This window comes from Canis lupus, chromosome 5 (genome assembly GCF_011100685.1).
Source record: "Canis lupus familiaris isolate Mischka breed German Shepherd chromosome 5, alternate assembly UU_Cfam_GSD_1.0, whole genome shotgun sequence".
NCBI lineage: Eukaryota > Metazoa > Chordata > Mammalia > Carnivora > Canidae > Canis > Canis lupus.
This window is the reverse complement of record NC_049226.1, coordinates 79,894,489-79,906,128: the sequence shown is the minus strand read 5'-3', so window position 1 is coordinate 79,906,128 and position 11,640 is coordinate 79,894,489. Positions and strand designations below refer to the sequence as shown.

General features: G+C 41.8%; 1 long non-coding RNA gene across 1 annotated transcript; it reads right to left on the bottom strand.

The window, feature by feature from the left end:
* Positions 1–320: 320 nt before the first annotated feature.
* LOC111096048 lies at positions 321–4,610 on the bottom strand. Its single transcript, XR_005358950.1, has 3 exons — positions 4,473–4,610; positions 1,976–2,164; positions 321–1,226 (listed from the first exon to the last, which is right to left on the bottom strand). It is a non-coding gene; the product is annotated as an uncharacterized LOC111096048 (long non-coding RNA).
* Positions 4,611–11,640: the final 7,030 nt, after the last annotated feature.

Below are 11,640 nucleotides of genomic sequence, written 5' to 3'. Positions count from 1 at the left end.
CCACGTTGTCTGCAGCTCTGGCACACTGCCCCCTGTCTCCAGATAGCCCCTCCACCTGCCTTATAAAACCCCAAACAGAGGGACCTTTTACAAATTCCTAAGGCTCTATCTGAAAACTATTTCCTCTGGGGTAAGGTAAGAGCAGAATAATTACTACCCCTGCGTTTTTCATCCCGATTTTATTGTGGCTATTATTTTCATCAGTGTTAGAGGTTAATATCCCTATTTTTCCCCTCCACTGCCTAAATATAACTGGGGCTCAGCACACAGCCAAACCAGGTAGCAGAGGAAATAGCATTGCCACCAAAAGAGGTCTGGATTAGTCCATCTGAAATGAGGGTTTGGGGCCCTAGGGTAAGAATTGCCCTACTGCAGCTGATAGCAGATAGATTTAAACCCATAGTATTTCTTTTCTCAGCTGAGAGGGGTCGGGTTAAAAGATCCAGAAGGTGAATAGAGCATGAAACGATGCGCTTATGTAACTATATTGGTGCTACAATAGAATGCATCTCTAAGAATAAAAGCATCCGAGAACCATTTTTAATAGGAAGAAGGAAAAGCGGGCGCTTCAGTTGAGCATCCTTAAAGAACTCTCTGCAGGCAAAGCAGGGTTGAAGGTGCTTCACTTAAGGGAGCGTGCTAAACTTGAGGAGGATATAGTCAACTGCCCTTTCCCAGAGAAGTATCTTTAAAATTAACTTGCCAAAATCTGGTGTTTTAAATCCGGTTTGTCCCTGGGCTCTGTCTATACTCAAAGAAGAGAAATGGGGACGAGGGCAAGCATGTAAACTGGATGGGGTGCATTCCAAAGGCTAGTGGAGGATTCTAGTGGAGGTGCTACCTGGACTTAGGTCCAGGCACTGGCAGCGGAGGGAAGTAAATGCACATGAGATAAGTTTTGGAGGCAAAACCTATAAGGTGTACCTACATATTGAATGTGATGAGGAACAATTAATACACGGAAGTCAAGAATCCGTTGTATCCATTCACTGGATCCTTAGAGATCCAAATGCTTCCTTAGAGTTCCAAAGCCGTTTCCACTAAACACCACTGTCCAGCTCTCATCAACTGGGGTCGCGCGTAGTCACCATCTGTGGCTTGGTGACGTGCCCAGGTGCTTTTCGTGCAATCAGTGCCTCCAGCTGTGGAGCTCAATGGCGCATGCCTGTGCCCTTCCCAAACGGTACCTTCTTCGGAGGACATGTGTGGAACAGCATCTTTATTCCCTAGAATCAAGCATCGTCAGTGAGCACAGTGATAGCAAGAAGATTTGGTGTGGGGTGAGACAGATGTTTACGTGTACAAGGAACAGAGCATATGAGTCTTGGTTAGAATTCCTCTGGGCCACCAAACTCAGGAACCCTGGTGGGTCATGGGGGTGACCACTGTAAAGTCAGCTTGGACGGTGAGGGCAGCTTGGAGGCCGTGAGAGGGCTGAGCTCACATTTCACTGAATACTTAGTGAGTCTGTGCCAGTGCCAGGCAAGGCCGTGGGGATTTTGTAGTGAATGAAATAGGCAGTGTCCTCTCTTTCCTGAATTGCTTTTGGAGAGTTTTGGCCCATGAATCGAAGGGGGAAAGAATCAAAGTGAGAACAGTTAAAGCTCAGGATCTTTTCCATTTTAAGGAGGGTTGTTCCATGGAATGTTAGAGTCTCCAGGAACTTAACTCTAAACCCTCTTCTCCATCTACATTAACTCCCTAAATATTTTCATCCACTGCCATAACTTTAAATATGATCCGTGGGCAGATAACACTCAAATGTGTATGTTAAGCCCTTCTTTCCTCTGAGTTCTAGATATATATCACCAAGTGGCTCGTCAGCACTTCTGCTTCAATGCATAAAAGCAGCTTAAACTGAATGTGGGCAAACTGAACTCCTCATTTTCTCTTCCAAAGTTGGTGCTTAACCCTCTTGGTAAAATCTACCACCACTTTTTCTGTTCCTTCAGCTGCAAACAGAGGGTTCTGTTACCTGCACAGCAAAGCCACCAGCAGTTCTGCAGGTTCTCTTCAAAGTGCCCTCCTACCCACTGCTTATTCCTCCCATTTTGCACGCTCTTGATCCTGGTGTAAGCATGGTTAGCTCTTGCCCCCTACTTCATTAGTCTCCTTCCTTTCCTCCATTGTCCTTGTTTCCGGTGTCAATTTCCTGCTTGGAAGCCTGGGAAAGTATAAATCAAAAAATGTTTTAAAATGCAAAGCAGAGCCTGGCTCTTCTGCACTCAAAACCCCATCCCATGGCTCCCGTCCTTCTCATGCTCTGTAAGACCAGACAAGTCTAGTCTGTGCCTCGCTCCCACCTCCATCTCTTTGACATCTTTTTCCACCAGAAGGAGCTTTAGTTTCAGGTGAGTGAAGTCTAAGTTTCATGGGCCCTCATTTGGCACAGGTCCTTTCTGAGATTTGAGAGGGTCCCTGAGCAGTTTTATATTAGGAATTTTATTTTCTGTGTCATAATTAAAGGGTTCCCCAAACTGCATACGCTTCAAGCCTTACGAAACCTGGTTTCACCTCTTCTGGCCCTCTCCCGCTTTCTTCTCTCCAGCCCTGTCAGCCGCCCTTACTGCAGCAGACATGGCAGGCTCATTCCTGCCTTGTGGCCTTGGCCCTCACTCTTCTTCCAAAGCATCACCTGGTTCACCCCCTCCCTCTGCTCAGGTGTCTGCTCACATACCTCCTTGTGAGAGAACCCTTCCCTGATGGCTGCCTCCCTGCATGCCCTGCCTCTTTCCCCTCTTTACAGCTTTCCAAAGACGTTAGTATATATACTTGTTTGTCTATTGTGTATTGATTGTAGATTGTTTGTTGTGTTGATTGTATATGTTGTGTTATCATTCACTAGAATAGAAACCACAGATGGATGAGGACTTTCCCTGGTTCACTATTTATTCCAAGATCCAGGAGCAGGGCCTGCCTATAGTCAGTGGTCAGTGAGTGCTATCTGGATGAGTGAAGGCAGGGACCAGCTATTCACCATCTTCTTTGAGAAAAACTTTGATGAGAACTGAAAATGTATACAAGGGAGAGAAGAAATGACTGCCTTGTGGTGAGGTCTATAGAACATAAAGAAGGGGAAGCAGTAGGGCCCAACTTTCTGGAGCAGCACTGCCCTCTAGAACTTTCTGTGGTGATGAAAACATTGCATATTTGTGCTATCCGATAGACACTAGCAACTGTGGCTTGAGCACTTGGAAGTTAGTGAAGCTCAGGAAACTGAATTTTAAATGTTATTTGATTTTAGTTCATTTTATTTCAGTTAACATATTTGATTAATGTCATTAGCTTTAAATAGCCACATGTGGCTAATGGCTACCACATTGATCGGTGTAGGTCTGGGGACTCAGAATCCTTTATCTGGGATAGCAGGATATAGCCAGATACCGGAGCTGAGACCAAAACCAAGTACTTCTGATTTTAGAGGGAAAACAGTGCTCTCAGATCACCACAGAGAGGAGTGACAGGGTGTAAAACGGGCATGTTCTTCAAGCTGCCTTGAGATCCTCTAAAAGCAGGACTTTTTTACTAACAGTGTCTGATAGTTAGCAATCATTAGATTTCTTTCTTTTCTTTTCTTTTCTTTTCTTTTCTTTTCTTTTCTTTTCTTTTCTTTTCTTTTCTTTTCTTCTTTTCTTTTCTTTTTTTTCTTTTTCTTTTTTTTTTGCGATTAGCCAGACTGGATGACTTAGAAACACACACACACCACAGAAGGTTTGGTTTGAACTAAAAAGGCCAGTTGACTTGCATCGATTAGAAATAGGATCTGCCCCGGAAGGATGAGAAGCGGTCGCAATGAATACACAATTTCATACTCAAACATGGATGCAAGCAGCCAGATCCAAATGAGAGCAAGACTCCTTAACTGCAGAGCTGGTGTCTGAGAAACACCTAAGATGAAGAGCGAATGACAACTAAATAGGGTTTTGCATGGCACCACCAATCCTATTTTCGCGTGAAGGGTGTATGGCAAGGGGATCAGGTGGGCAATTGCATTGTTCAGCTCACCCGAACAGATTCTAACCACATCTGGAAAGTCAGCTGTGGTTCACATCCCCACAGTTTAAGAAGGAAATAAAATGTAGAGGAAATAAAAGAAAGGCCACAAAAATGATAGAATGTTGGAAGAGCAAACTCGAGTGGTCTGACATAAGAAGTAATTTATATCCTCCCAAAAGAAAGGCTTCTATGGAGGAAGTGACCGCAGTCTATAAATACCTTCAAGGTAACCATAGAAATGAGAGAGAGGGATTAGTCACCATTTTCTGGGATGGCAGGACCAGGAGCCATGGCCTAAAGCTAAGAAAGAAAAAGTATTGTAGCCATTAGTTAAAAAAAAAAAAATTCTTTTAGGCTATAAGGACTGGACAGGATAGAACTCTCACGGGAAGGAAGCCAAGTCCTGTCACTACACTTAGAAGCTGATCGAATGAGATAGTAATGGAAATAAAAGGAACATCAGACTAAGGACTTACTATGTCCTGTGAAATAATTGGTCTGATAGGTCCGGAAATCTGCCCTTGGCCGTGGCCCACGCACGAGGCCTCAGAGAAAGGTAAAAGCTCCACACACTGTTCCTCCAGACATGCTGAAGCCAGGCAAATGAGGAGAAGTTTCTCCTGACAGTTGTTTTAAACCGGCCCCAAGTTTGAAGTTTTGTGCATTGTGACCACATATGGCCCACACCCTTACATCTGGATTTTTGGTTTATCTGACTGGCTCTGCTGTGGGAGCTGGGCTGAGAAGGGCCGTGATGCCGGCTGTCAGAGCACCATCCTCAGGCTTCCTCCTTCAGAGAGGATTGTGCAGCACCGTGTACAGCCTTCCAGGATGAAAGTCTGGCTTTGTCTGATCCATGTGCACAAGGCAGGGTAGTGGCTCTGTTAGTAACGATGATCAAAATGCTCAAGTTCCCTCTTGCCTTTCTTGGAGGAGTTTTATAAATTGATCTCCCTTCAGTCTTCCCATCATGCTGGGGTGTTATCACCCCGATCTCTTAGCATTCTAAACATTGGAGTTCCAAGGAGCTGAAGAGACCATATCATCTTCTTATATTTTTCACAGTGAGAAAACTGAAGCCCAGAAATATCAAGTGAAGTGCTGTAGGTCGCACAGCCAGTGAGGGGCTGACCCGGATTCCTTTGTCTTCTACATTACGACGTCCTGCCTTGCAAGGGGAGAGATGCATCCACCCATTCAATAAATAATTTCTGTCTCTTATGATATTATGGCACCGTGTTAGATTCAGCAGCTCTGTTGGGGGAGGAGTTGAAATATGGATCATGCATAGATTCTAGCTTCCAAGATGATCATCTCCAAAGCACAGTTGCCTATACCAAGGAGTGCACGATGCAATCTGAAGGGTATCAGAAGGAAATGTTGGGGCTCCTGTTTTTGAAAAATGTCTGTTTTGTGTAAGTTCTATGGTGTAAATAATAATGCAATGTTAGATTATGTGTGTGTGTGTATGTGTGTGTATAACTTATAAATGAAATAAACATACATTTATTGGGAATGAGCAAGCTAACATTTTACAAATTGATTTAGGATGGATGGATGTAGCAAGATTAAACTCCTGTAATTATAATGGCAGGGAGCACAGTGATGCTGTTGGATGACTGAGGACCCAGAGGAAGGATGTGGCGGGATTAAGCAGAGCCTTGAGGAGGTGATGTTGGAGCTGTCCTTTGAGGGATGGATAGCGTTTGATAAGGTAGAAGAGACAGAGGAAATGAAGAGTTTCCAGTGTAGGGAGAAGGAGCCTCACGGCGGGAAGATGGGCATTCTCTGGGGATTATACAGGAAACCCGAAGTAGTTCTTGTTGGCTGGACATTCAGGATAAGGAAATGAAATAGCAGTAAATAAGATTAGAAAGGCAGACGTGGGTTGTATTGTGACAGGTCTAAATGTTAAGGTCTGCCTTGACTACTTACCAAAGTGGTCCTGTGGGAACCAAAATGGAAGTGGGTGAATGAGAGCAACGGTTTCCCAAGGGGATTTGGAGGAGCTGCTTTGCAGGGAAGAGTCTTTCTTGGCTAAGAGTAGAAAGGAAGATTGTGTACAAGGTCACAGATGAGGAAAGGCATGGGGGGCGGAGAGGAAGGGTCTCATGCTTCTGGGAGACCATGGCAAAGGTGTGGATGTACATCGCTGCAACAGGGAAGTGAAAACTGTGGACCAACGATTTAATTTACTTCAATCCATCTTCTCGATCAGGGTGACTCATAATCCTAACTCATGACCAATACACCCAACTCCACCTTAAGACCTCTGGTCCCTGAGGACCCAGGGTGGCCATCACTCGAGACTGGCACTCTCTCTGTCTTGCGCTTGTCTGCAGAGTGCCCAGGAGGAAGAGTTCTTATAAAATCATTGCAGCATTTGATGGTGGTCAGGCCCCCTCAAGGGAGGGTGATGGGAGGACGGACTGAAGAGAGAGAAGAGCGTTTGCTCCTGAAAGTATGGAAGACGGCTCCTGGACACGTGGCAGATCATGGACACCTGCAGCAAGGCGGGGCTTACTACACAGTCTATCACAAAAGCATTTTTAATGTGATTTTTATTTGTACATGGAGACTGAGGAGGTTACGGGTCATTTCTCATTTCTTTGCACACACTGCTTTTCTTCCTTTTCTTTCTTTAGCTGCTAGTTTGAAAAACAACTCTTCGGTAAGGCAAAGCTGTGTCCTTATCACATTAATGTCTGTCTCGCCTTCTCCAGAAAGTAAGCTCCCTGAGGGCAAGCTTTTTGCTTTTTGGATTTTGTTTGTTTTGTTTTAATTTCTTTTGTTACTTGCTGTATTTCTAGTGCTTAGAACGATGCCTGGCACATAGTAGATGCTCAATGAACATTCCTTAAGTAAATGAATGTGTTTGCTGTTAGTGCAGGTGATGTTTGTTGACCTATAAGGGTCTCAGGGTAAGCCAGCTAGAAAGTTGTGCCAGAAGGTAGAAATTCTTACAATGGGTTGCTTGGCTTGTTGATTACTCAGCCCAAAATCCATGTCATATTAGGTGGACAGGTGGTTAGGAAGTAGAACCTTCGACTCTGACCCTTCCCACCTTTGTCTCCTGTTCACGGTGGGGGAACGTCTAATAAACATGAAAACCTATTCCACATGAGCTTTTTATTTTCACCAGATTACACTCTTCACCCCTTGTGTCCTGCCTGTGCCTTAGTTGTCAGACTCAAGTATAGAAATCTCACCAGGTACCTCTGTGAAGAGCCTCCTAACTTGAAGTTGCCTTTTAGAATCAAATGACCCCTGAGATCTAAAATGCAGTGTTCCCCCTGTGTGTCCTACTCAGATTTTTATTGCACATTTATGTGGACATTTTCAACTGTACTTTTTGCTTTTAAGAATTTGAAGAACATACAAGAGCTGGACACTGGAAAGGGAGTGGGAGACACCCTTATGTGGTAAAGATTGCTATTTTTTTAAAAAACGATTTTATTTATTTATTCATGAGAGACACAGAGAGGCAGAGACATAGGCAGAGGGAGAAGCAGGTTCCATACAGGGAGCCCGATGTGGGACTCGATCCTGGGACTCTGGGATCATGCCCTGAGCCAAAGGCAGAGGCTCAACCACTGAGCCACCCAGGCGTCCCAAGATTGCTATTGTTGTTAGTAGCAGTAGGTTTTCTTTAATGGTTCAAGTGAAGATGCCATTAAATGATGACCGTAGGGCCTATTAATAATATATTGTTAAATATGTTAATACATTATATACTATTAAATGGCCTAAATAACATCCCAAGTATTTAAAAACACAGTCTTCAAAACAGGTTCCAAGTTTGTTGATTGATTCTTTGCTTCAAAAAATTTCGAACTAGTATATTAGGGGTCATATAAGTTTCTAAGACAGTTAAGTTAATTTGTTGGCAGTCTTCGTTTTTTTTTTTTTTTTTTAAGGCAAGTAATATACTGAATCATTTTGTTATCAGTTCAATGGTATTTTCATAGTGCAGTTATGGCTAATGAATTTGATTGCATTAGTAATCTTGCCAAATTGTGAAATACCTGATTTATTTGGCCAACATTTTCTGACTTGCTACTGTGACTCAAAGCAAGTATTCTTGCTGTTGTCATTTTCAAACATATTATTAAATCTACATTTATAGTAGAGAATTATTCCACTTAAAGCCCAAAGTGATCTTTGTTACAGGCTTTTAAGTCTTAAGGTTAAAGAATAGCATAAATTGTGTCTTGTGGTGAAATAATATTTATAATCCTACCTCATTTGCAAAGAACCTTTACATACATTATTATCTTACTATCTCCATTTTATAAAAGAGGGAACATGGACTCAAATATCTTGCCAAGAATCCAAGTGTCAAAGCTGAGTTGCAAACTTTCTTCTTGTGAAGCTAACTGTAATAGTCTGTAGAACACCTTAACACTTTGTTCCATTCTTTCTGCGTTCTTTGATTGTGAGGATGCGAGCATGATGTACCTAGAGTAACCCTGGATTTGTTATTGCAAACAGAAACTTTCTGAGATTCTAACTGTGTGAGCTTATGCTCCTGGTAAGCATTTCGGGGCGGGGGGCGGGGGGCAGAGGGGAAATTATGACACCTAAGTGCCAGGTCTCTCCATGTTGGAAGGATTCTTATTTTTGACTGTTGGAGATTCATTACTTAGCAAATATCTGTTAAGTTCCTGCTGATTTTTCTAAAATGATTTTGATTTTTCTAACTCTTGCTTTTTGATGGTTCTGAATATCTACTGACTGTTTCTGTGTATGTTTGTGTGTATGTGTGTCTGCTTGTGAATCTATATGCATACCTGTCAGTTGGGTCAGCCAATTTCTATTCACTTGTCTGATTAACACATGTGGACGAATTATTTAAATAACCTGATTGTGGAATCACTTTTGATCACTTGTTGCTCTGGGTGTTCTCGTCTTGAGCAAACCTGATATATGCTGAACTCTGAGGTTTTCTCATCCTCTTGGCTTTCCCTGGGAGATTTATTTTACATCTCCACCCTGTTCGTATTCTTGCGGGTATGCTGTGGGAATCATTGGTTTCCATGATTCTCATCGTTGCTGCCACTACACTATGATATATCTGCTTTATACACGTCCTGAGGTTTCCACTAGCTATCAAGACTTGTTATTTAGGTGGCTTGCCTTTCAGAGTCATGTAACTTTGGGAAGTTGAGTTCTTGTACAAGGTCAATATGGCTAAATGCCATGATAGCTTTAATCAGATGCCTCTGCACACATGAGGCATTTGCAAATCCTCCCAGTCCTCATTCACAGACGCTGCTGGCTCTTCCTTTGTTCATAGTCTTTCATCTTCCCAGGACCTATCCCTACCTTCTGATTCATCATCAGAAGGGGACTCTTCATTTGTGACTGGTTTTATCTCAGTTCTCATGCAGCCTTACTTCTCATGGCTTCCATTTCAGCTCTAGTTAGCAGGAGTCTGTTCAGCAAGGCCCAGTACCATTTTGTTCTTTTACCCAGTTCTTGTCAGTACAGGATTGGGGTTTTTTTTTATAGCGTTTCTTAACCATGTGTTCTTATCTCCTTCAGCAGTCGGATTGGTTGCAGATAGCAGTGTAGTATTCCTGTTTATTTTGATTGTGTCATTAATTAACTTTTTATGATTCTTACATTTGAGAGTGGACATCATAAACTAAATGTTTTGTTTAATCCAGTTCATTAGTACATAATTATTGACGGTTCTAGAAGAGTGTTGCATTACAACAAATTGAAGCAACACTAATTTCTAACTTATTATCTTAAGAGTTGTGGAAGTCAGAAGTCGAAAATGGGTCTCACTGGGATAAAATCATTCTTTTCTGAAAAGTCCAGGGAAGAATCCATTTTCTTGTCTTTTCCAGTTTCTAGAGGCTGCCCACATTCTTAGTCCATCTTCAAAGCCAGAAATAGCTGGTCTAGTCTTTCTAGCATTGCGTCACTCTCACTCTGGTTTTTCAGCCTCTCTCTTCCACCTCTGTGATTACATAGCTCCCCCCATCCCCCATAATCCAGAATAATCTCTGTATCCTCAGGTCATCTGATCAGCCAACTTAATTCCTTCTACAGCTGTAATTATCCTTGGCCAGGTAACAGCACATTCACAGTTTCTGGGGATTAGGGTGTGCACGTAATTCTGGGGATAATTATTCTGCCTACCACACGTGGTGATAAATGATAACTAAGCCTTGAGAACATTATTCTCGTGAATGATATGACATAACTACTTTTTAAATTTACATACCTAAGTTATCTTTTGCCTTTGGAGCTGTAGCTATGCACTGCAGAGAAAATTCTGTTGACTACTGGGGCCAAACAAATGTGTCGAGAGGGAGCGATTCAGAAGGATAGGGGTCACAGGCAGTAACCTTGGTGTTCCTCTGTTCTCAACCATGAGTGTATTTGTAGGATAACTGATTTGTTCATCTATCAGAAAATTTCCAGGAAAATATTTGTCCTTTTAAATATGCTGTAGCTTTAGAAGCAGTTTCAGTGATTGAAAAGGTAAAAATTTTCATTTCACATTTTAAGTCACTTTTAGCTGTAATAGGTTTTTGGATTGTCACTGATTTTCTGTCTTTATAGAAAACCAAATAGCTGCCTGATTTGGAACTCCTGAGTATAAATATAGATGCTCATGCGCATTAAAATTTGAATAAGAATGGTAGCATGGTGCTATTAATTCTGTAAGGATTTGATGAATTTGTATAATATACTGTACATTACAAACTAACATAACACTATTACGAAATGTCATTATGACATTTTCCAGGTTATATTTTTCAATCAATATAAAAGAGCTCATTAGGGGCCTAGTGACTTGGGATGGTTTGCTCGGTGGCTTGCTGATGTATTTAAATCTTCACAAAGTTTATAATGTAAGACAGTGAGGCACAGCATGGGAAAATAGAAGCTTGGCCTCTAGTTCTGACTCTGTTTTAACCAGCTGTGTAACATCAGGACATTTCTTGATAATTATGGGCCTCAGATGGCACATCTACCAAGTGTCAAGGTTAGTGAAGAATTTTATCTAGGTTCAAGGGCAGGAGTGCCAGACTTAGCAAATAACAATGCAGGGTGCCCAGTTTAATTGAATTTCGGATAAACAATGAATAGTCTTTAGTATATGCCCCAAATATGGAGTGGGGCAATGTAGTAAAAGCTATACATTGTTTATCTTAAATTTAAATTTGACTAGTCATCTTGTATTTGTATTGACAAGATAAAGTGTTTTCAGATATGTGTGCTGTCATTCTTCCCTCCATCAACTGGAGGAGACATATTTCCTACAGTGTGGGGTCCAGCTTTCAATTTCTCTCAATTTCTTACAATGTTACAAATAGTCCCTACCAGTCGCTTAGAGTTGGCATGGATGATAAAATCCAAGCTCAGTAAATATTTATGGAATGGAAGAGTACTGGCATCCCTAATTTAATGTTATCTTCATTTTATTTCTCAAGTTTGATAATTCTAAAACATTTAAAGTAGGTACGAATAAAGACAAACAGTAGATGTGTGTTAATACCGAATAGCACAAGGTTATGTGCAAATTGTTCAGAGATTGGTTTGAGTGTGGATCTCAGAAAGGATTAAGATGATATTCAGTATTTCTCTTTTTCTATTGAAAGCTTGAAATGGGGGTGCCTGAGTAGC